Source organism: Saccopteryx bilineata, chromosome 1 (genome assembly GCF_036850765.1).
Source record: "Saccopteryx bilineata isolate mSacBil1 chromosome 1, mSacBil1_pri_phased_curated, whole genome shotgun sequence".
NCBI lineage: Eukaryota > Metazoa > Chordata > Mammalia > Chiroptera > Emballonuridae > Saccopteryx > Saccopteryx bilineata.
This window is the reverse complement of record NC_089490.1, coordinates 160584139-160604005: the sequence shown is the minus strand read 5'-3', so window position 1 is coordinate 160604005 and position 19867 is coordinate 160584139. Positions and strand designations below refer to the sequence as shown.

The window sequence follows — 19867 nt, the reverse complement described above, 5'->3', positions numbered from 1 at the left end:
TAGGAGACATTGATAAGAGTGTGGTGGTTAGGGGGGGGGGGCGGGGGGATGGGAGAGGGAAAGGGGGAGGGGGAGGGGCACAAAGAAAACAAGATAGAAGGTGACAGAGGATAATCTGACTTTGGGTGATGGGTATGCAACATAATTGAACGACAAGATAACCTGGACTTGTTATCTTTGAATATATGTATCCTGATTTATTGATGTCACCCCATTAAAAAAATAAAAATATTATAAAAAAAATGTTCTACCTGGACTTTTGAGTGCAAGGGCACCCCATGTTGTTCATTGTTCAAGCATCAACTGTAATACTATCTAGGACATAGTAAATACTAATTTGTATTCTTACCAGTTTGATTCCCTATGCCCCGTACCTACGCTGGCTATTTTCAAACAAGTAAATACTTGCCAATCTGATAGGTAATAGGGAATAACCTGTTGCTGTGATCTACAGGTCTTTAATTATGAGCAAAGGTGAGCAGCTTTTCATATACTTATTGCTGCTTGAATTTCTTTCTCTGTGAACTGCCTATTCGGGTCCTTTGCCCATTTAATCTATTGGGTTGTTATATTTTTCTTATTGATTTGTAAATTTTTTTGGCTTACAACTGAAAATTTTTCCCTCCTAATAAATTTATAATTAAAACCACACAATTCAAAATTTAGTTTCTATTTAGTGTGTCACTTTTGTCTTCCCAATCAGACTATAAATTCTTTGAAAACAGGGTCCAAGAATGAACTCTAATCCGAAATTGCATGGCCAACCCTGGTTGATCAGCTGCGACCTTCATTCTGGGCACTTGACATGGACTGAGATCCTCTGGGGAAGAATTGTGTCTTCCGTAGTTACAGGAAAAGATGAGATTTGCCTTCCTGGGTCAGCCCCTCCATCGATCCAGTCTAGCTTTCTATCTGACAGCAGCCACAAGAAACATGTTGAGGAGAATCCAATTACCCTCTTTGACATCCGCTTCAAAAGGTTAGGATTTTATCTTATGTATCACCATTTGAGACCTCCCTTCCATCAATTTATCTAAACCCTTTCTGAACCTCAGCCTGTAGTCCCACTCCAGGCACTACAGGTAATGAGTTCTTTTGTTTAAAAAGCAATATATCTATAACTTCTGGGTGAGAAAGGCAGTATTGTGCATAAGCCCATGTCATTTTTCCTGCTTCATTTTAAATACCTATAAATAGTAAATTAAAAATAGGTTTGAAATATTAAAACAATATTCCCTGTATTTGTTCTAACACTTTCTTCAAACTTTTCTTGGATTTTTTTATTGTGTATAATTACATACAGAAAAGGATAAAAACATGTAAATAAACAGCTTAATTAATAACCTTGAAGGGAATAATTATGTGCTCATACTAGGTCAAGGAAGATCATTGCCGGGGTCCCCAAACCTCCTATGTGTTCCTTCTCTACAAGGAAAAAGGTAAACGCTATCCTGACTTTTAAGAAAATCACTTTCTTGCATTTCTTTATGTCCTATCATCTATGGTTATTCCCTTAAATGCTAAACTTTGCTCTGGTCTGGTTTTGAATTTTTATGCACATGGACTGTCTGTATTTTTTGTGTATCTGTTTCTTTCCCTGAACATCAAGTTTTTAGGATTCATCCATGTTTACTGAGAACAGGTCTAGGTCATTTATTTTCTTTCTTGATGGTATTCCATTATATGACTATACCAAAATTTAATTGTGCATTCTCTTGATGAAAGGCATTTGGGCCGTTGCCAGTTTGGAGTTATTATAAGTAGATGGATCCTGGTAAATATATACACAAGTTTCCCAGGGGTGTACTCAGGAGTTAAATTGCTAAGTTATAGAGATGTATGTCCTCAACTACTAAATATTACCAAATGCCTTTCCTAAGTGGTTGCACTCCCACCAAGAATGCCTGAGAATTCTATACACTCCTTAATGCTTGGTATTGTCAGATGGTTTTTCTTAACAGCTTTATTGAGATATATTCACATATCATACATTTGACCTTTCCAAAGTGTATAAATTGATGGTGTTTAGTATATTCACAGAGTTCTGCTTCCATCATCACAATCAATTTTAGAACATTTTTATATATGTATATCAGATCATCACAATGTACACATTAAATGTCTTACAAGCTTATATGTCAGTTATACTTCAGTAAAGCTGAAGAACTGATGTTTTTAAAAATCTTGTGATTTTTTAATTACCACATATACACACAGAAAGCTTTTTCTGATTTACTTATTTCACTCAGTATAATATTATCAAGGTCCATCGATGTTGTTGTAAATAATACTATATCATCATTTCTTATGGCTGACTAGTATTCCATAGTATATATGTACCACATCTTTATCCAATCCTCTATTGAAGGGCACTTTGGTTGTTTCCATGTCTTGGCCACTGTGAATAAGGCTGCAATGAACATAGGAGTGCATGTGTCTTTACATACCAATGTTTTTGAGTTTTGGGGTTATTTACCCAGTAGAGAAATTTCTGGGTCATATGGTAGCTCTATTCTTAATGTTTTGAGGAACCATCAGCTTTCTTCCATAGTAGTTGTACTAATTTACATTCCCACCAACAGTGGATGAGGGTTCCTTTTTCTCCACAGCCTCTCCAACACTTATTACCTGTCTTGTTGATAATAACCAATCTAACAGATGTAAGCTAGTATCTCATCGTAGTTTTGATTTGCATTTCTCTAATAGCTAGTGAAGATGAGCATCTTTTCATATATCTATTGGCAATTTGTATTTCTTTTTGGGAGAGATGTCTGTTCATGTCCTTTCCCCATTTTTTTTTTTTTTTTTTTTTTTTGTATTTTTCTGAAGTTGGAAACGGGGAGAGACAGTTAGACAGACTCCCGCATGCCTCCGACCGGGATCCACCCGGCACGCCCACCAGGGGCGACGCTCTGCCCACCAGGGGGCGATGCTCTGCCCCTCCCGGGCGTCGCTCTGCCGCAACCAGAGCCACTCTAGCGCCTGGGACAGAGGCCAAGGAGCCATCCCCAGTGCCTGGGCCATCTTTGCTCCAATGGAGCCTTGGCTGCAGGAGGGGAAGAGAGAGACAGAGAGGAAGGAAGGGGGTGGGAGTGGAGAAGCAAATGGGCGCTTCTCCTATGTGCCCTGGCCGGGAATCGAACCCAGGTCCCCCGCACACCAGGCCAATGCTCTACCGCTGCGCCAACTGGCCAGGGCCTCCCCATTATTTTTATTAGATTGTTTGTTGTTGAGTTTTGTGAGTTCTTTATATATCTTGGATATTAACCCCTTATCTGAGCTGTTGTTTGCAAATATCATCTCCCATTTAGTTGGCTGTGTGTTTGTTTATTGTCAGTTTCTTTTGCTGTGCAGAAGCTTCTTAGTTTGATATAGTCTTATTCATTTATCTTTGCCTTTACTTTCCTTGCCTTTGGGGTCAAATTCATAAAATGTTCTCTATGGCCAAGGTCCATGAGTTTAGTACCTATGTTTTCTCTATGCAATTTATTGTTTCAGGTCTTATATTTAGGTCTTTGATTCATTTTGAATTAATTTTTGTGCAAGGAAACAAACTGTAGACAAGTTTTATTCTTTTGCATGTGGCTTTTCAATTTTCCCAGCATCTCTTATTGAAGAGGCTTTCTTTTCTCTATGTATGTTTTTGTCTCCTTTATCAACGATGATTTGCCCATATATGTGTGGTTTCATTTCTGGGCTCTCGATTCTGTTCCATTGGTCTATGTGTCTATTTTTCTGCCAATACCACACTGTTTTGATTATCATGGCTCTGTAGTATAGTTTGAAGTCAGGTATTGTAATGCCTTCAGCTTCGTTTTTTCTTCTCAGGATTACTTTGGTTATTCAGGGGTCTTTATGGTTCCATACAAACCTGATAATTTTTTGTTCCATTTCTTTAAAAAGTGACATTGAAATTTTGATAGGAATTGCATTAAATTTATATATTGCTTTGGGTAATATGGCTATTTTAACTATATTTATTCTTCCTATCCAAGAACATGGGATATTTTTCTATTTCTTTTAATAATGTTTTGTAGTTTTCAGTATATAGATACTTTACATTCTTTGTTATGTTTATTCTTAGGTATTTTTTTGTTGTTGCAACTGTAAAAGGGATCATTTTTTTTAGTTCATTTTACGAAATTTCATTGTTGGTGTATATGAAAGCAATAGATTTCTGTATATTAATTTTGTATCCTGCAACCTTACTGTATTGGTTTATTGTTTCTAATCGTCTTTTTCTAGAGTCTTTGGGGTTTTCTATATACAGAATCATGTCATCTGCAAAAAGTAAAACCTTTACTTCTTCTTTCCCAATATGAATGCCTTTTATTTCTTCCTCTTGTCTGATTGCTCTGGCTAGAACTTCCAGCACTATGTTGAATAGGAGTAAAAAGATGGAGCAGCCTTGATTTGTTCCTGATTTTAGAGGAAAAGTTTTCAGTTTTTTTACCATTTAGTATGATGTTAGCTGATGGTTTGTCATAAATGGCCTTTATTATGTTGAGGTATTTTCCTTCTATACCCATTTTATTAAGTGTTTTAAACATAAAAGGATGCTATATTTTATCGAATGCTTATTCTGCATCTATTGATAGGATATGGTTTTTGTTTTTTGTTTTGTTGATATGGTGTATTATGTTAATCATTTTACGTATGTTGAACCATCTTTGTGTTTCTGGGATGAATTCCTCTTGATCGTGATGTGTTATTTTTTTAATGTGGTGTTGTATTTGATTTGCTAGTATTTTGTTTAGGATTTTTGCATATGTATTCATTAGAGATATTGGTCTGTAGTTTTATTTTTTTGAGTTGTCCTTGACAGGTTTTGGTTTGAGGGTTATGTTGGCCTCATAAAATGTGTTTGGAAATATTGCTTCCTTCTTCAATTTTTTGGAAGACTTTGAGAAGGATAGGAACCAAATCTTCTTTGAATGTTTGGTAGAATTCACTAGTGTAGCCATCTGGCCCTGACTTTTATTTTGAGGGAGATTTTTCATGGTTGTTTCTATTTCTTCCCTGCTTATGGGTCTTTTTAGGCTTCCTACCTCTTTGTGATTCAGGGTAGGAAGATTTTATAGTTCTAGGAATTTACCCATTTCTTCTAGATTGTTGAATTTGGTAGCATATAGTTTTTCATAGTATTCTACAATGATTCTTTGTATATCTATGATATCTGTGCTAATTTCTCCTCTATTATTTCAGATTTTGTTTATATGAGTCCTTTCTCTTTTTCCTTAGTGAGTCTTGCCAAGGGTTTGTCAATTTTATTGATCTTTTCAGAGAACCAGCTTTTTGTTGTATTAATTTTTTCTATAGTTTTTCTGTGTTCTATTTCATTTATTACTGCTATAATTTTTATTATTTCCTTTCCTCTGCTGGTTTTGGGTTGCCTTTATTCTTCTTTTTCTAGTTCCTTAAGATGTGATGTTAAGTTGTTTACCTGGGTTCTCTTTCTTTCTTTCTTTTTTTGTATTTTTCTGCAGTGAGAAGTGGGGGGCGGCAGACAGACAGACTCCCACATGCACCTGATCAGGATTCACCCTGCATGTCCACCAGGAGGCAATGATCTGCCTATCTGGGTGTTGCTCCGTTGCAACTGGAGCCATTCTAGCGCCTAAGGCGGAGGCCATGAAGCCATCCTCAGTGCCCAGGCCAACTTTGCTCCCATGGAGCCTTGGCTATGGAAGGGGAAGAGAGAGGTAGAGAAAAAAGAGAGGGGGGAGAGGTGGAGAAGCAGATGGGCACTTCTCCTGTGTGCCCTGGCCAGGAATAGAACCCAAGACTTCCACACATTGAGCCGACACACTACTGCTGAGCCTACCAGCCAGGGCCTGAACTTCCCTCTTACTACTGCTTTTGCTGCATCACAGAGATTCTGATATTTTGTGTTGTAATTTTCATTTGTCTATACATATCTTTTTTTTTTTTTTTGTATTTTTCTGAAGTTGGAAACCAGGAGGCAGTCAGACAGACTCCTGCATGCGCCCGACCGGGATCCACCCGGCATGCCCACCAGGGGGCGATGCTCTGCCCATCTGGGGCGTCGCTCTGTTGCCACCAGAGCCATTCTAGCACCTGAGGCAGAAGCAATAGAGCCATCCTCAGCGCCCGGGCCAACTTTGCTCCAATGGAGCCTTGGCTGCGGGAGGGGAAGGAAGAGACAGAGAGGAAGGAGAGAGGGAGGGGTGGAGAAGCAGATGGGCACTTCTCCTGTGTGCCCTGGCCAGGAATCAAACCCAGGACTCTTGTACGCCAGGCTGACGCTCTACCATTGAGCCAACTGGCCAGGGCCTCTATATATATCTTTTGATCTCTGCTTTTATTTCTTCTTTGACCCAGTTATTTTTTAGAAGTATGTTGTTTAATATCTACATATTTGTGGGTTTGTTCTTCTTTTTTGCAGTTGAATTCTAGTTTCAAAGCCTTATGGTCAGAGAATATGCTTGGTATAATTTCAACCTTTCTGAATTTGTTGATGTTAGCTTTGTGGCCCAACATATGGTCTATTCTCGAGAATGTTCCATGTACACTGGAGAAAAATGTATACTCTGACATTCTGGTATGAAATGTTTTATAAATGTCTATTATATCTATTTGTTCTAGTGTTTCATTTAAGGCCCATATATCTTTATTGATTTTCTGTTTAGATGAACGATCTAGAGCCATCAACAGTGTATTGAGATCTCTAAGTATGATTGTATTTTTGTTGCTTTCTATTTTTAGATCAGTTAGTAGATGTCTTATATATTTTGGTGCTTCCTGGTTTGGTGCATATATATTAAGAAGTCTTCTTGATACAATGTCCCCTCTATCATTATGAAATTACCATCTTTGTCTCTGGTTACCTTTGTTATCTTGTAGTCTTCATTGTCAGATATGAGTATGGCTATACCTGCTTTTCTTTGGATATTATTTGCTTGGAGAATCATTTTGCAGTCTTTTTTTTTTTTTTTTTTTTTTTTATTTTTATTTTTCTGAAGCTGGAAATGGGGAGAGACAGTCAGACAGACTCCCGCATGCGCCCGACCGGGATCCACCCGGCATGCCCACCAGGGGGCGATGCTCTGCCCCTCCAGGGCATCGCTCTGTCACAACCAGAGCCACTCTAGCGCCTGGGGCAGAGGCCAAGGAGCCATCCCCAGCACCTGGGCCATCTTTGCTCCAATGGAGCCTTGGCTGCGGGAGGGGAAGAGAGAAACAGAGAGGAAGGAGAGGGGGAGGGGTGGAGAAGCAGATGGGTGCTTCTCCTGTGTGCCCTGGCTGGGAATTGAACCCAGGACTCCTGCACGCCAGGCCGACGCTCTACCACTGAGCCAACCGGCCAGGGCTTGCAATCTTTCACTTTGAATCTATTTTTATCCTTGTAGCTTAGATGTGTCTCTTGAAGGCAGCATGTAGGTGGGTTTTGCTTTTTGATCCAATTTGCTACTCTGAGACTCTTTATTGGTGAGTTCAATCCATTTATATTTAATGTAATTATTGACACTTTAGGATTTCCTATTGCCATTTTATATATTGCTTTCTGATAGCTCTGTGTCTTGTTTGGTTCTTCTCTTTCATTTTTCTGACATTTGATTTTGTTTGGTGGTATTCCATACTTTTTTCCTCTGTTTCTTTTTTTTTTTTAAGCTATGTGTTTCAGTAGTGGCATTTTCAGGGGAGGTTACCATTAGGTTATTAAAAGAAAAGTTATCATATTCATTAGAGTCCATTATTTCATGAGTGCTTCTGCATTCTATCCTCCTTTGCTACTTCTGATCTTTGTCCTCTCCCCTTTTGTGTTCTTGTTGTCACAGATTATCCTTATTTTTATTGTGGTCTTGTTGGAGCTTTTACTTGTAGTTTTGTTTTGTTTTGTTCTTTGTATCGGTTGGATAACCCCCTTTAGTATTTCCTAAAGTGGGGGTTTTCTAGTGATAAATTCCCTCAGCTTCTCTATGTCTGTAAATGTTTTTATTCCCCCTTCATATTTGAAGGATAACTTTGATGGATAGAGTATTTTGGGCTGGTAATTCTTCTCTTTCAGTACTTTAAATGTTAGAGTCCACTCTCTTCTGGCTTATAGAGTTTCTGCTGAGAAATCTAATGATAGCCTAATGGACCTTCCTTTATATGTTATAGTCTTCTTTTCCCTAGCTGCCTTGAGAATTTTTTTCTTTGTCATTGATTTGTGATCATTTCATTACTATGTGCCTTGGAGTAGGTCTGTTTGGGTTGAGGTAACTCGGTATTCTGTTTGCTTCTTGGATTTGAGGCTCTAAATCTTTCCACAGACTTGGGAAGTTCTCATCAATTATTTGTTTGAATATGTTCTCCATTTCTTTTTCCCTCTCCTCTTCTTCTGATATAGCCATTATTCTTAGATTGCTCTTTCTGATGGAGTCAGGCAATTCTTGTAGGGCTTTCTCATTTTTTTAAATTCATGAGTCTCTCTCTTTTTCTCTCTGTAGTATCTTTAGTTGCCTGTCTTCAATGTCACCAATTCTCTCCTCTATACGGCTTGTTCTACTAGCTAAGCTTGTTACCTCATTTTTCAGTTCATGTATTGAGTTTTTCATCTCTGTTTGGTTCTTTTTTTATAGTTTCAATTTTCTTGGTGAAGTACTCTTTTTGATCATTAAATTGTTTTTTTGAGCTCACTAAATTGCTTTTCAGTGTTTTCTTGTATCTTATTGAATATTTTCAGAACTTCAATTTTGAAATCTCTGTGATTTAGCTCCAAGGTTTCCATGTAATTGAGATTCTTCTCTGGAGATTTTTTATCATCTATCTGAGTTACGCCTCTGTCTTGTGTAGCCATGATATTTGATTCCTTTTTTCTTTATAGCATTTGAGAGTAGTATTGTTAATAACACTAACAATAGATAACTAAATTAAAATAAAACTTAAGAAATAAAAATTCTATAAACAATAATAAGTAGAACAAAAACTACAGAGAACAAGGAGCAAGAACTGAGAAATACTGAAAAAAGATAGAAAAAATAAGGTCAAACACAAGCAAAATGCCACAACAAAAAGTATAAGTCCAAAATATAATAATTTTGATGAAAATGATGTTCTGATGAGAGAAAAAAAGAAAAGAAAAAAAGGAAGGAGGAAAAAGGGAAGAGAGAAAAAAAGAAGTAAAAGAGAAAGTGTCAGAAATGAAACCCTCACACACACACAAAAATATATATATAACAACTAATATATATATAGTTGTAAGGATAAGGATATCTATATATATTGGATAACTAAGGATAATGAAGTTCAAATAGGAAAAAGGAAAGAAGAAAACAGAAAAAGCAAAAAAATAGTAAAAATGTATTTTTCAGTTTTGAGAGGTAACTTTTCCCTTTTTCCAGCAGGTGGTGCTATATACTACAAGCTTTGTGTCTGTGAGGTTCTTAGGCAGAGTTCTGCTTAGGCGTCACTGTTGTAATGATGTAGGCAGGGCCACACCCCCATTGGTAGGAGGCAGAGGTGGATTTAAGGGCAGGGGCACCAGGTGCGCACTCTGGGCCCCAACTTCTACAAAACCCCAAATTTACACTTTTTTTTTAATGACACCAAGTTTGCTTTTATATGTGCAATTTTAACATTAATAGTACATAATATTTTTTATTTATTTTAAAATTTGGTTAACATGTATTTTTATTTTCCCTGTCTTTTTTTAAGGGGCCCGATATTTTCTTCTGCACCCAGGGCCTCAACCAATCTTAATTGGCCTCTGGCAGGAGGGGCTTGTTGTTAGGGCTTTGCAATTTTATGGCTGTAGCAATGGCAGACTCAGGTCTCCAGGCGCCTCTCCCCATGTCCCAACAGAGCAGGGGATCAAACATCCAGCCTCTCACAGGAGGGAGCGCCCAGAGACTCAGCTGTGGGGGATTCACTACTGCCACTGTTTGCACAGCAAGGGGAGCAATGCAGGACTTTGGGTGTTGGGGGAGACACAGCTGGGTCCTTCCTCTGATACCACTCAAAGCATGGTACTGGGCAGGGCAGGGCCTGCGCGTCATGGGCGTTGGGGAGAGGGGTGGGTGGGGCGAAGATTGCAGATTAAGTATGCCTCTGCCTCATGCAGGCCAATATCCATGGGCTATTTATGCACGATCTCAGGAGCACGCCACAGGCTATGTGTGCGCCCAGTGCCTGCGATCACAAATGGAGCCCAGCAGTGCAGGCAGATGCTGGAACCCACCATGTTCCTGTTCTTGGTTGTACACCCGCCTTAATTCAGTTCCTTCCCCTCTGTCCCTCAGTCTCTCCACTTCTCCTGGCTCCAAAACAAAACCCACACTAAAAGTGCCTCCCTCCCTCAGATCAGCAAGGAAAGAGAAAAACTCCATCCTCTGCCTTATTTCCTCTGTGAGTGGATTCTATCTTTGGGCCGCCTTCTCACCTTATCGTGCCTTTATCTGGTGTGTGCATACTTTAGGTGCTCCTGGGGTTTTCTCTCTGCATATAGTTGTTGAATTTTTTGAAATTTCAAGGGGAGATATCAGGAGTATCTCTCACTCTGCCATTTCTTTCACTTCCACACTTCTTAGTCATCAGAGCTCAGATGCCCAACCTTAGGCAACCATTAATCTACTTTCTGACTCTATAGATTTGCCTCTTCTGAACATTCATATACCTATAAATGGAATCATACAATGTGTAGATCTTTGTAATATCTTTCACTTAGCATAATTTTTCAAGGTTCATTCCTGTTGTAGTATCTATTAGTATTTCATTTTTATTCTAAGTAACATCCCATTATATTTACCACATGTTACTTATCCATTCATCAGTTGATAGACATTGGGGTTCTTCTTTTGGGGGGCCATTATGAAGATATTGTTGTGAATATTCATGTACAAGTTTCTGTGTGGACATAAGTCTTCATTTTCCTTGTGTGTATACCTGGGAGTGGAGGTCCTGATCACATAGAAATTCGATTTTTAATCATTTGAGGAAGAGCCAGACTATTTTCCAAAGCAGCTGCACCAGTTTACATTCTCACCAGCAGTGCATGGTAGTTCCAATTCCTTTACATCCTCTTAAATACTTGGTTTTATGATTTTATAATAATCATTCCATTGAATGTGAATTGGTATCTCCTGATAGTGTTAACTTGCATTTCCCTGATAGCTGATGATTGAGCATCTTTTCATGTGTTTATTGGTCATTTGAATATTTTCTTTGCAAAAATGTCTATTCAGATCCATTGCCAATTTTTAAAAAGATTTATTTATTTATTTATTTATTTATTTATTTATTTAAGTGTAAGGAGGGGAGACAGATGACTTCTGCATGGACCCCACCTGGGATCCACCCAGCAAGCCCCCTCCTGGGCAATGCTTTGCCCATCTGAGGCCCAGTTGCTGGTTGCTTGGCATCCTGGCTAATTTTAGCACCTGAGGTGGAGGTTCCATGGAGTCATCCTCAATGCCTCGGCCAACTCGCTTGAACCAACTGAGTCATGGCTGTGGGAGGAGAAGAGAGAGAGAAAGAGAGAAGCAGATGGTCATTTCCGTGTGCCCTGACTGGCCAGGGCCAAGATTTCATTTATTTATTTTAGAGAGAGAAAGAGAGAAAGATTGGGTGGGAGGAGCAGAAAGCATCAATTCGTAATTGCTTTTTTTTTTTTTTGCGACACCTTAGTTGTTCACTGACTGCTTTCTCATATGTGCCTTGACCGTGGGCCTTCAGCAGACCAAGTAACCCCTTGCTCAAGCCAGTGATCTTGTGTCCAAACTGGTGAGCTTAGCTCAAACCAGATGAGCCCGCACTCAAGCTGGCGACCTCGGGGTCTCGAACCTGGGTCCTCCACATCCCAGTCCAATGCTCTATCCACTGCGCCAACACCCAGTCAGGCCATAATTGCTTCTTGTATGTGCCTTGACCAAACAGGCCCAGGGCCTCAAATTGGCAACTTCAGCATTCCAGGTTGACACTCTATCTACTGTGCCACAACATGTTAGGCTTTTGCTGATTTTTAATTGGGCTATTTGTCTTTTTATTACTGAGTTTTCTTTCCAAAATGTTTATGATTTTCAGTTTAGACATCTTTCACTGCTTTTGTTCATTTATTTCTAAGTATTTTTTTATGCTATTGCAAATGGAATTGTCTTAATTTTATTTTGGTTTGATAATGGCTACTGTAATGAAAGAAGTACTACAACTATTGTACGTATACCAGTCGTGTATCCTGCTACCTTGTGGAACTCATTTATTAATTCTAAATGATTTTTAGTAGATAATTTAGGGTTTTCTATATACAAGACTATATCACTTACAAATGGAGATAGTTTTATTTCCTTTCCAAACTGTATGCCTTTTATTTCATTTTCTTGCTTAGCCCTGACTAGAACTTCCTGTACAATGTGGAATGAAAGTAGTAAGGGCATACATCCTTGCCTTGTTCTTTTTCTTAGGGAGAAAGCATTCATATTAAGTATATGTTAGATTGGGGCTTTCATAGATGCCCTCTATCAAGACTGTGGAAGTACCTTTCTATTCCTGCTTTGTTGAGTGCTTTTATTATGATGAGGTGTTGGATTTTGCCAAATCCTTTTTCTGCATATATTCAGATAATCATGTAGTTATTTTCCTTTACTTTATTGATGCAGTGTATTACCTAAATTGATTTTTTTAACATTATACCAACCTTGTTTTCCTGGAATAAATCCTACTTTGTCACATTGTATAATCTTTTCAAATACTGCTGGATTCTGTTTCCTAGTATTTTGTCGAAGATTTTTGTGTCTATGTTTATAAGAAATATTGGTCTATAATTTTCTTTTTTGTGATATCTGAATCTGATTTTGGTATCAGAATAATACTGGCCTCATAAAATGAAATATTCTCTCGTCCTCTGTTTTATTTTTTTTTTAATGTTTGATAGTTTTCAGACTTTTTAATTTTCCCAACTGGTGAATGTATATCGGTATCTCACAATAGTTTAAGTCTGCAGTTCCCTGATTACTAAGAAGGTTGAACAATTTTTCATATGTTCATTGGACTTTTTGATTTCCTTTTATTGAAGTGTTTTGTTCATTTGGGAAGCTTGATTGTCTTTTTCTTACTGATTTACAGAGATTCTTTTTAGGTTCTAGATACCTGTTTTTCATAAATTACATGTGCTGCAACAAATATTTTGTTTATATAGTCAAATATATGGTATGATATTTTCCTAACCACAAGGTCAGAAACTTTGTGTGTCCTATGTAAAAAATCCTTCCCTACTCCAAGATCATTAAAATATTCTCCTAAATAGTATTTCCTAACTGGTTTTTTCCTTTCATTTTTAAGACTTACTCATTTAGAAATGTTTTATTGTAAATAATGTTAAAAATGCAAGTTAATTTTCCCCCCAAATGAACACTTACTCATTATAACACTATTTACTGGAAATAACATTCTTTCTCCACTATTCTGTATATTTTTCTTGCATTACTGTGCTAAGACTCCTAGTACAATGTTAAATAGAGTGATAATAGTGGGTCTTTATCTTGTTCTGCATCCCAAAGAGAAAGTTAAATTTCATTAAATGTGTTATTTGTCAAAGCTTTGTTGTTTGTTTGTTTTGTATTTTTCCGAAGTTGGAAATGGGGAGGCAGTCAGACAGACTCCCACATGTCCCCAACTAGGATTCACCCGGCACGCCCACCAGGGGGCAATGCTCTGCCCATCTGGGGCATCACTCTGCCACAATCAGAGCCATTCTAGTGCCTGAGGCAGAGGCCACAGAGCCATCCTCAGCGCCCGGGCAAACTTTGCTCCAATGGAGCCTTGCCTGTGGGAGGGGAAGAGAGAGGCAGAGAGGAAGGAGAGGGGGAAGGGTGGAGAAGCAGATGGGCACTTCTCCTGTGTACCCTGGCTGGGAATCGAACCCAAGACTCCTGCATGCCAGGCCGATGCTCTACCACTGAGCCAACCAGCCAGGGCCATCCAAGCCTTGTTTTTTTATTTTGTTCAATTATGGGGTTTTTTTTTTCTACTGTGTTTTAATTTGTAGATATCTTTTATAAAGTTGCAAAAAGTCTACTATTCCTATTTGGCTATGAATTTTTATCATAAATGGACATTGAATTTAATCAAACACTTTTTCTTCATCTTTTGAAATAATGATCACTTGGCCTGGCATGTGGATGTCCCAGGTTTGATTTTTGGTCAGGGCACACAGAAGAATTGACCATCTGCTTCTTCACCCCTCCCCTTCCCCTTTCTCTCTTTCTCTCCTCTTCCCACAGCCATGGCTCCACTGGTTTGAGCAAGTTGGCCCCAGGCACTGAGGGTGGCTCTGGGGAGCCTAGCCTCAGCCATAAAAAATACCATGGCTGCCAAGCAATAGACTCAAATAAGCAGAGCATCACCCCATAGGGAGCTTGCCGGGTGGATCCCAGTCAGAGTGCATGAGAGAGCCTTTCTGTCTCTTCTCCTCTCAAAAAGGAAAGAAAGAGAGAAAGAAATGATGATCGCAAACGTCTCTCCTTTAATCTGTTAATGTAACAATTTACACTAATTGTTTTTCTAATACTAAACCAATCTAGTTTTCCAGAATAAACCAGATTGATGATATTATCCTTTCTATATGTCATTGAATTTTATTTGCTAATATTTTGGTTAGGATTTTTGTGTTTGTGTGAGACCTATAATTTTCTTTTCACATACAGTTGTATATTTGTCAGATTTTGTTATCCAGATTATGACAGCTTCAGAAATAAATTAGCCTGACCAGGTGGTGGTGCAGTGGATAGAGCATCCGACTGGGATGCGGAAGGACCCAGGTTCGAGATCCCGAGGTCGCCAGCTTGAGCGCGGGCTCATCTGGCTTGAGCAAAGAGCTCACCAGCTTAGACCCAAGGTCGCTGGCTCCAGCAGGGGGTTACTCAGTCTGCTGAAGGCCCACGGTCAAGGCACATGTGAGAAAGCAATCAATGAACAACTAAGAAGTCGCAACGCGCAACGAGAAACTGATGATTGATGCTTCTCATCTCTCTCCGTTCCTGTCTGTCCCTGTCTATCTCTGCCTCTGTAAAAAAAAAAAAAAGAAAAAAAAGAAAGAAAGAAATTAGAAAGAACTCCATTTTCTATTTTCTAAAACATTTGTGTATGACTAGGCTTATTTGTTCCCTGAATGTTGGGTTAAACTTGCCAGTGAAGCCATCTATTTTTAAGTTAGAGCATGTAGTCCAATTTTATTTAGTGCAATTGCTAACATATTTGGATTTAAATCTAGTACTTTATTTTATGCTTTCTCATTATCTTATATGATTTTGGGTTTTACCACATTTCCTCTTTGCACTTGATTATGTTTTGTCATTCTGTTTTTCTCCTTGATTTATAAGTCATATACTCTGATTCCATTATTTTAATGAATACCCCAAAATGAAAATATGCATAATTAACTTACCAAATTCTAAAGTTAGCCCATATTTATTCTTTCCCTGAAAAATTAAAAATCTTTAGAGCACTTTCACTCTATTTATCCCTCTACAACATATTTGCTGTTATTATTGTGTATTTCAATTATATTTTAATCCTCACATGGCATTATTTTTATATAATCAATGATGATTTAGTTTTTATTTAGATATTTACTATTTTTTTATTCCTTAATTTGGTGTCAGATGATTTCTGTTGGAAATATAACTTTTGGAATTTACTTTGTTGATCTTCTGATAGTAGCAAACTCCCTCTCGGTAAGAATATTAAAAACAAAATTTCTATTTCAACCTCATTCTTAAAATATATCTTTACTATATATAAGGGGGCAGTTTTTTTCTTTTAAGGCATTGCCACTATCATTCCATTGTCTTCCGGCTCTTGGGAAGTTTGCTGTTAGATTTGCTGCCAAACCTTGGAGGATCTTTTTTCTCTGATCGCTTTTAATAACATTTTCTTTTAGCATTTGGTCATCTAAGCTTCACTATAATCTCAATGTGGCCTTTTTCAAAATTAAATCAATTTGGTTTTTTTGGGGGGGGGTTACATCTCTGGGTTAGTATGTCTACTTATTTCTAGAAATTTCTAGAAAATTCTTAGCTCTTTTCTCTTCAAATATTGTTGTTCCTATTCTCTCTACTTTTCTTTGATTACATATATGTTAGACATTTTTCACTCTGCCTCAATATTTTTTCTATATTTTTTATATCTGTTTCTCAGTTCTATCTTCTGAAAAATTTTTCGGACCTCTCTTCAGATGATTATCTCTTCAGCTATGTCTAATTTGGTGGTAAATCTATCTACTGAGTTTTAAATTTCAGTTATTGTATGTTTTACTTCTAGATGCTTTATTTTGTTCTTTTTTTATTAAATTAACTTAGTTGTTGCTATTTATTTCCATTTTCTTACAACAATATCTAAACTTTTTTTTTTAATCTACTTAAATATATAGTAAGCACAGTTGTTTGATTCTACCTGACAATTCCAATAGCTTGGGCCTTTGTGGGCCTTGTCTTTTTGTTCTTTCTGATCCTCAGTCACACTTCCATTCTTCTTTTGCATTTATTTACTTTGTGTTGCTACTGCACTAGAAATAATTATTTATAGGAAGTATTTCAGAGCTGAGATGAAGCATCTTTTTTCTGGAAAGGATTTGTATTTGCTCCAGCCCAACGTGAAAACACTTGCCAGTCCCGGTACTGCCTGAGATTTCCTAAACCACCAGATGATGCAAACCAGGAGGACAAATCCCTTCAAGGGCAAGTTTATCTTCTTTTTTTAACACCCAGTTAAAAACTTCCTACCCTACTAGTTCCTTTGAAGAGGGGTAGGGCTTAGGCCAGCTCCCTAAGGGCAAGAGGGGCTGCCAGTCCTGACCAGAAACAACCCCATGAGCAGAGCTCAAGCTCAAGGGCCAGTTTATCTTTACCCTAAAGATAGGACCTTTGAGCCTCACCAGGCAGTGGCACAGTGGATAGAGCATCAGAATGGGATGTGGAGGGCCCAGGTTCAAGACCCTGAGGTCGCCAGCTTGAGCATGGGCTCATCTGGTTTGAGCAAAGCTCACCAGCTTTGACCCAAGGTCGCTGGCTCGAACAAGGGGTCACTCGGTCTGCTGAAGGCCCACGGTCAAGGCACATAAGAAAGCAATCAATGAACAGCTAAAGTGCCACAACGAAAAACTGATAATTGATGCTTCTCATCTCTTTCTGTTCCTGTCTGTCTGTCCTTATCTCTCTCTCTCTCTCTCTCTCTCCCTCTCTCTCTCTGAAAAAAGAAAGATAGGACCTTTGAGTTTCAGACTTATGGTCATCAAACTATCCTCCCCTAAAACCTTTTCTTCTTAAAGCACCAGGAATCTCACAGTGTTCCTCATGAAGAGAAATCCTTAGCTTTCACCAAGTATAAGACAGTGTCCCCAGATTTTTTCTTTTTTAATGACATTTCTTAGGATAGCAAGAAGCTTGTTGTCCCTTTAAGTCAAAGCAACATTTATGGCAGTTTCCTTGAGAAGTATTTTATAAAACAAAATGGTATATAATTCAAAAGCTATTTATTAAGTGTCTGCCATAGGCCTGATGCAGTGGTGCTAGGAATATGATGGTGAGAAATATAGAAACCACACCTCCAGTGACATAATTCCTTTCCTGCATATAATTGGTGGCTTAAAGATTATTTTAGCATTTTGATTTATAGTTTTTAAAAATGTTTATTGATTTTAGAGAAAGGAGGGAGAGAGAGAGAGACAGAAATATCATTCTGTTCCTGTATATGCTGTGACTGGGGATCAAACCAACAACCTCTGCACTTCAAGACGATGTTCTCTAACCAACCGAGATATCCGGCCAGGGCTGATTTAGAATTTTAAGGGTAAACTAAATCATTGTGTTTTCATTATTTTCCAATCGCTACTATTCCTTAGAGAACTCAAAGCGTATTTGGGGACAAAATATGAAACAGCCTGGGTAATTCAATTCTACGGTTACTTATATGGAAGGCTTTTAGTAGGAATATGTGGGAACTGATGGTCACTGAGCTTGTAATGACTAAGTGCTCAGTACTCTACATTTACTTCTTATCTCAAATCTGTAAGATAGGCATTATTATCCGCATTTTACAACTGAAGAAACTGAGGTACAAAGACGTTCACTTTCCTCAAGTCACACAGTATTATAGACAGCTTCTAAAATGGCTTCCAAAGATCCCTGGCTCCTGGTACCACCATCACACCATTGTATTATCTCCTTCCCTTGAGAGTGAACTAAAGACTTTCACCTAACTCTTCCTCTTTCATGCTGGCTTTTTCCATTTGCTTATTCTGATGCAGAAAGCTACCACATTGTGAGCTGCCCTAAAGGCAGGCCCATGTGAAGAAACTGAGTCCCCCAGTCCAACAGGCCATGAGGAACTGAGGCCTACCAGTGACTACACATGAGGATGTGAGAGAAGATCCTCCCCACAACAGAGCCATCAGCTGAGACAGCAGCCACAGCTAACACCTGGATTGCAGCCTCATAAAAGACCCTGTACCAGAAAACCCAGCCAAGTCACAGCCAGGTTCCAACCCCAGAAACTGTAGAATAATAAATATTGTTGTTTTGAGCTATTAAGCTTTGGGATGATGTGTTATACAATAGAGAACTAATCCATACTGTAAATATCAGGCAATTTGATATCTAACGAGCTTACTTGAGACCACACTGCCTTCCTGGGCATAGTTATACACTAACAAATAACTAAACCCTCAGAGAAGGTACTTTGAAGAGAAATTTCAAGGAGAGTCCAAAAAATATAAGTCATACAAAACTAGAGCTAAACTGTTTTTTAAAGCACAGGTAATCTAATACTCTCATTAAAATTTTATTTTTATTTATTGATTTGAAAGTAAGAGAGAGACTGACCTGTGGTGGTGCAGTGGATAAAGCATCAACCTGGAGGTCAGTGACATCAGAGAAATGGCGCCATGAGGTGCAGGGCCGACAGATCTCCCCAAAATTTCAACAAGTTCATCAACCAGAGACAGAAAAGTCTATCCTTGGAGCACCCGGGAGTTCCACACACTGGAGGCGAAGGTAGGATAGAGCGAAAAATTGACTAAATATATAATCAACCCTGAAAGAAATAAGTCGGACAAAGGAACACTCTGCCTTCCTCACTAACCTGAGCAAAGCCTGCTTTCACTTGGAACTGAAAGTCGGGGGTGGCTAAGGATGTGGAGAAAGCTAGGCTGCGGCATGGACGTTCGTTCAAGCCGAGGAAAGAGTGTGCCTGTGGTGGGTCAGCCCACGTGAGCAAACGCCCGCGCCACGAGCAGCAGCTGCCAGCAGCGTGTGGGGAGTGCACCAAAGCGAACTTCCCTACGCCCGAGCTTCTCTGGACGGGCAGGCGCCTCACCCAGCCATTCAAGCTAACAATTAAGTGTCAGGGGGAGGGGCACGCGGGCAGCTTGCAATCCTTTCTGGAGCACATCTGCGGATCCAATCACTGAAATTAGCTTAACCCACAGTCTGCTCACCTCCCAACTGACCTACGCGGCTCTAATTGACAAGATCTCTCTCAGTTCAGTGATCCAAGACAAGAGGCATGATATTTTTTAGTGCCTCTTGCTAAGGGGGGGGCAACTTATGATTGGCAGAGCTTTCATACTCAGGGATATACGCTAAAAAGAGGGACTTGGCAGATGTTAAGACCTCCTATACTGCAGGCAGCAACTAGGGCATCTTCTTCCCAGCCAAAACAGGTTATAAAATGCGGAAAGCCTGGGGAGAGTGGTCCCACAGAGTGCTAGGCATGCTGAACAGGCCTGGAGGCTTATAGGAAGTCACCTTGAGAGCAATTGGCTCCCAGCCCCACCTGATTATGCTGGTGGCTCTGACTGCCAGAGCCTTACCCAGAGCCCTGCATTGAGTGGAGATAGAGTGAGGATTTGCCAGCTCTTTGAGCCTCTTACTCC

General features: G+C 39.0%; 1 long non-coding RNA gene across 1 annotated transcript in view; it reads right to left on the bottom strand.

The window, feature by feature from the left end:
• Positions 1 to 11243: 11243 nt before the first annotated feature.
• Positions 11244 to 19867, bottom strand: part of LOC136337487 (uncharacterized) — a 60316-nt gene continuing 51692 nt past the window's right edge. Inside the window, exons 2-3 of the long non-coding RNA XR_010731838.1 lie at positions 18816 to 18974; positions 11244 to 11450 (exon numbers count right to left, since the gene is read on the bottom strand). This is a non-coding gene — a long non-coding RNA (uncharacterized lncRNA). The remainder of the gene's footprint in view (positions 11451 to 18815; positions 18975 to 19867) is intronic.